The following is a 6,070-nucleotide window of genomic DNA, read 5'->3' as shown; positions in this document are numbered from 1 at the left end:
GGAGGAGGACTAATGCCATTGAGACCGGAGGCACAAGCAGGACCGAGCGTGACGCCTGCATTATGGTGCACGATTTGTCAGATAGGAGGGAAGCATGCTACAGATAACTACCATCTATTGCAGAAGTATACGCAGAATTCCCAGCAGTTGTTCTGTAATTTCTGTAGGTCAGTAGGCCACGATGAGCGCACCTGTAGAAGTTATGAATTGATGATGGATTAGACTCCTACCTACAAAGTTCAGACAGAAACACATGCCCTCAATCAAAATGCAGCTATGACACACACTGGATTTCAAGGGCGTGGACGAGGTCGAGGTGGAATGGGACCAGGAAGAGGTCGCTGACAACTGATATGCTACAATTGTGGAGGATCGAGGCATTATGCCTGCGATTGTACAAATTTGACGAGACCATCATGCTTATATTATACCCAGTTTGATCATGAGAGAGAGTACTGTCCCATGCTGATAGCGAGGTTGCGCAATAAAGGAGCACTCCAACCTCCCCCGACTCAAAACCTGCAAATGATGAGGTCTGAGTCGCGCGAGGAAGACCTGAATGTAAATATCGTGCTCTGGAGTGGTATCACAACAAGAGATGACAAAGGCAAGTAGCCCGAAGAGAGTGCCTGGGTTCACAAGGCTCCAACAAATGAACCAGAATTTGATTTGGAGCGCACTAGGGACACATTCATGGAAACTAAGAAGAGCTTTACGGATGCCTCCAATTCAGGAAGTAAAGACAAACTAGAATTGGAAATGGACCCATCAATGCTCTCTGCATTTTTGGAGACATGCATGCTACATGACAACAAAGCTGTGAAGGGACTGCAAGAACTCATCCTAGATGTGCTAGAACCATGCTAGGAGAACCCCGCGTAGTCCGGAAGCTCGGGAAGCACACAATGCGAACATGAAGAGAGATGATATTGACTGCGCAGATCGGGGAATATGAAATGGATCAAGTGATTTTGGATCTAGGATCGGACGTGAACGTCCTACCAAAGCAGACATGGGAGTGCATGGGCAGGCCTGCGCTGCAATGGTCTCCTATTTAATTGTGAATGGCGAACTAGTAAAAGATCCTACCTATGGGAAGATTGCAGGGAATAATGGTAGATATTGAAGGTGCGAGCGCACTAGCAAATTTTGAAGTGATAGAGATTGTTGATGACAACAATCCCTATCCTATGCTACTAGGAATAGATTGGGCCACTGACATGAATGGAGTGATAAATCTAAAGAAGCACAAGATGATTTTTGAAAAAAAGTCACTGCGCGTAGTGGTACCTTTAGACCTTGTGGAATGATCGCGCTACACAGAGCCAGTGCATGACTATGATAGCGACAATGATCTGCATCTACAAGATAACCGCGTGGGAGCAAGACTGGGTAAATCCAACCGTAGATGGCAAGATCTTGTGGGAGTGTGAAAGCTCTTACACCTCATATTTGGACGAGGAAATAGAACAATGGCAGAACCGGTTACATGAGGTAACCACGCTCAACTGTAACATGATGAAAAGGTCGCTGCACTACGTGGCAACCGAGGTAAGAGATCTGCCTATGTATGACGGGTTGAGCGAGGTGGATGATTTCCTGAACAAATTTGAAAAGGAAGTACCAGAACAACAACGTTTAGACGCTCTGAAATGGGTACTGTGCGCTACGCCCGCAAGATGGTGGGGTACGCACCAAAGAAGTTTTAAGGACTGGCATGAATGTAAAAGGATGATGTGCATTTGGTTTGGAAAGCCTCAGATGCGGATGAAAGCTGAGTATGACGGATGAAACAGCCTGCGCGCCCACCTTTCTAGATGGGTACAGGCGTATGGTGTGCAACCTGCACGAAAGCACACCGTCCTCGCGATAGGAAACACGACCGATAAGCAGGAGCGGGCAAGACAATGGCGCGAACGACCCCTCTAGTTGGGGCCAAGAAGTATGGTAAGACCAAACACGCAGAAGCATATTCACGTAGAATCTTTTGACAATGTATGCGAAGCATTGAACATGGCCCACCACGTGAAACGAACTGACTGGGACCTGCGAATAAAGCATATCTCTGGGCCTATAGGACCATGTGCAAAACCCTGACCGTGCGGGCACTTCCAAAACTGAAGTATGAAGCGAATGATGTAATCCCCATGAAGCATGCAAATCCTGGTCTGTGCATAGTAGCACCAGTAGATACGATGGTTCACAAAGCCCGGAAAGAAGGGATCACATAGTCGTAAGAAGCAGCACGCATGGGCTTGAGGAAGAAATCCAACAGGGAAACCTTAGACTCCACGAACTTGAAGAAGAAAGGGTATGGTTAAGGAAGAAAAGTGCTTTGATGTACGCGGAAGTCAAGAAGTTGGAGGACGAAATAAAGGAAGATTTTCTCGACAAAAATACTAGAGTGGTAAGGCAGGGTGCATACGATCACGATGACACAGTTAAGGCCTATTGCCGCGAATTGATCAGTCTAATGCCTTAGCTTGGACCGCATATTTCTAAGCATAGTGACCATGGTAGCGCATTGGAAATAACAAAGTGCGCAATGCCGAACATAACAAGAAAAGGTGGGGATACCCCGGGAAATAGGATGATTGCTCGGCTGGAACTTTTCACGGGTGGTGTGACCACCTAACTAGCTGAAGGAAGGATAGTCTTAGTGCTCCAGGCAGTTGGAAGGGAGCGTGAGACTATAAAATATTCTGCCCGGGAGCTGCACAATATTGGAGATACGCGTAGCAGCAAAGAGTCACAAGGTCCACCACCGTGCACGGGGGGTTGCGCTGCTAGCCTAAAAGTGCGTGTCCAACCTTGGATCGGCGAGGCCTTCACTATCACAACAGACATCGAACGCAAGCTCACACACATGCAAGGGATGCACACATTGATGCAGAGAAGCACTCCTGACACAGAGGTCTCGGAATAGCGTATGCAACAGATCCAACAAGCAACAGCTCAGTGCGTTGCTGACCTCCGCGCAGTTCGAGAACAGTTGGAGGGACTCCATGCAAAGATCACTGCGCCGATATAGTGACTCGAGGGCGAGTCACGATGTTTGTGTTAGGGATTTGTTGGGCATGGAATCCCCTCAAGGCATGTTCAAAGCCCAAGTTTTTACCGAATCTTGTTGTAAATCTCCGCGAATTACGGGCGTGGTGCGTGAAAGTATGATAGAGTCACAGGGTTGTCCGCCCTAGTTTTGTAATGTAATGTCGGCTAGATAGACCTACCCATGGTCCGCGGACCATGGGACTATATAAATAGAGCGAGGCTCTAAGTGTGAAAGGGGAGAAGAAAGAAGAAGGAAAAATTCTAAGTGATTGAGTCGCAAGTTGAAGTGTGTCTTTGGGTCGTAGAGTAGGAGAAGGCTCTGCAACTGAGTGTGCAAAGGCCTAATAGTCCGCAGCTGAGTGCGCGGACCCCTGCAGCTGAGTGCGCAGGGCGAGTCGAGTCTGTAACCAAGGAAGGAATTAATAAAGAGAAGTTTTGTCATAATTCTGTGTATCTGTTCTTGGGTTAATGCATGTTTGATATAATTTGCAAATATATTGTTTATTTACTGCACACACTTGTATGAATGGTTTATGTTATTAAGTATAACTTAAAGCACGCAAGTAGGCTATGATAATCAACTAACATTGGAATACCAGTAAGGTCTTGGGTAATAACGCAGAGTGCAGCGTTCAGCCCCTGGGTAGGGCTGCGCGAAGGCAGTATATCAGGCTGTGAAGTACAGGAAAGTGTGCGAAGCAACTTGCACGTAGGGTTAAACCGAGGACCACTTGAACTCATCAAACATCTCCAGGGTGCAGAAACCTGGTTCTAGAACCCTCCCATACTACTTCGGGTGAGACCTGAGTCCGCACTCTGCAGACTATTGCCAGAAGGGCCAGTAGTACTAAGGTTTGTTTGGCTAAATTAACTCTGAACCTGGGTCAGGTCCCAATAAGCCAACATGGAGCCTCAATCAAGTTGGAGTCTAGAGCAGGTTCGAGCCTCAACCAGGTTGGATTCTAGAGCAGGATGGAGCCTAGAGCAGTTTTGAGCCTACTCATCATTGTGTTTGGAGCCTCAATCAAGTTGTAGCTTACAGTGAGCAGTTGCTTGCATCTTTCGATGTTGGTTCCTCAATCACATTATAGCCTATTGCAAGTGATAGTTTTCATTTCTTATTAGTATTTTTCTCCTATAGGTTTTAGTTTGCAAATCTATGTAAATGAATTGAAGATGAAGAATAAAAAGATTGGTGTTTTTCTCCCATATGAGTTTCCACCTAAAACACTTGTGTCTCTTTGATGTGATGGCCTCTTGATTCATTGTTGATATCATGCATTGTTATGTTTATTGATATATTGGAAGTGGTTGATATTAATTACTACATTGCTAATTCGTCAAAGGTTGTAAATTGGTAAAATAACTAAAAGATTGATTCAACACCCCCCCCCCCGCCCTCCTTAGTGTGTTCTTGGGTATAACACTAAGGGCTAATGTGGCCCAGGATGGGTGCAATCCCTGGATGATTTTGACATCTTATATCCTCTTGGGTCGCAGTTACTCAAACCACAAGTTAGTTGTACTAGTCATTTTGGGACCTACATTACCTAACATATAAAAACATTTTTATTTTATTTTTTATTTTTATTTTTATTTTTATTTATTTATTTAATTATTATTATTATTATTATTATTATTATCATGATTATTATTTTTTAATTTAATTAATTTTTACAATTTTATAATTACATCGTAAGGCATTCCCGTTTGAAAACAACTCCCCTGCTGCCCTCCTATCCTCATCTGCGTCATTCAATCTTTCGTTAGACAATTGGATTCTCCTGACCCGTTGATTTGAATTGTGTACTGCTTGGTGAGTTGGCAACAAATCTGACCTGGGTTACTAGTGCATGGATCCAACAACCCTCATCGACTAACGTTAGTTATGGGCTTAAGCAATCCTTCCTCAACAACACTCACCCACCCCACTTTGATTCACCGTACATCCAACAGAGCTCAAATCTGGTGATTTGATCCCTCATTGAATTGTTATGGAATTCTTGCAACCAACCCTGGGGCATTGATCCAACATGTATTTTCTCCTTAATTTTTTCTCTCTGGAATGCATGAAGAAACCTAGTTTCTGTAGCGCTTTCCCTAAACTATACTCTCGATTAATAGCAACATGCCACAATTCTCAACTCCAAATAATTTTCAAATGGTGAAATGTTGATAGTTTGTCTTGTTCTGGGTCCTCCCATTCTAATTAACATTTTCTTTCCACGGATTTTGCATCGATGCTTGATTTTTCACGAGTCTATGCTAATAGCTTCTTGTTTGGCATCTTGCCTCTAATGATGGCTTGGATCCATCATTACAAATATATGAACATGTATGTTCTATAGCACTCTTTGAAATATAGTCATATCTTTGGATTTTTTTTATCCATCGGTTGAGCATAACTTTATGGAGGTCTATGAGATTTATGAACTTATTTTTGTTCCATGAATATCTATAGATATCAATCTAATGCATAAATTTCTTTTGAATTTTGTTCACCTACATTTCAAGTGATTGAAAAAGGGTTGTCACAGTGGACCCTCCATCTGTTTAGGGTCTACAACATGGTGTTAATGATTTATCAATTGCAGAATCTTCCAAAGAATACTCGTTCTGCTATCAATATTTTTCTCCCAAAACTAGATGTAACTTCCTATTTAATATGCAAAGTTTCATTAAGCTTAAGCATGATGACAGGAACAAGATGCATAACAATATCAACTGTGTATTTACTTGAACATTGAACGACCTGATTCAATGTCTTGTATGCTGCAATCCACATCCTAGATTCACTTGCGTCCTCCCTAGGTGCTGCATCAAGAAGAGCCTCAATAATGTTCTTAAAAAATAGAGAGTGGGGAGGAATTTTCCCCTACATCTTCATAGCCATGGGCTAGGAAATACAATGCACCACAAACTTTTTTAGCAACATTCGACTTTCAAGTAGCACTAATAGGATATTTGGGAAATTTAACTGCATGAATCAAATTTGCATATCCTCTCAACCAAAACCCTG

Source organism: Pinus tabuliformis, chromosome J (assembly GCF_031772625.1).
Source record: "Pinus tabuliformis cultivar Carrire ecotype Pingquan chromosome J, CPIR1, whole genome shotgun sequence".
Lineage (NCBI taxonomy): Eukaryota > Viridiplantae > Streptophyta > Pinopsida > Pinales > Pinaceae > Pinus > Pinus tabuliformis.
This window is presented reverse-complemented; position numbering follows the sequence as displayed.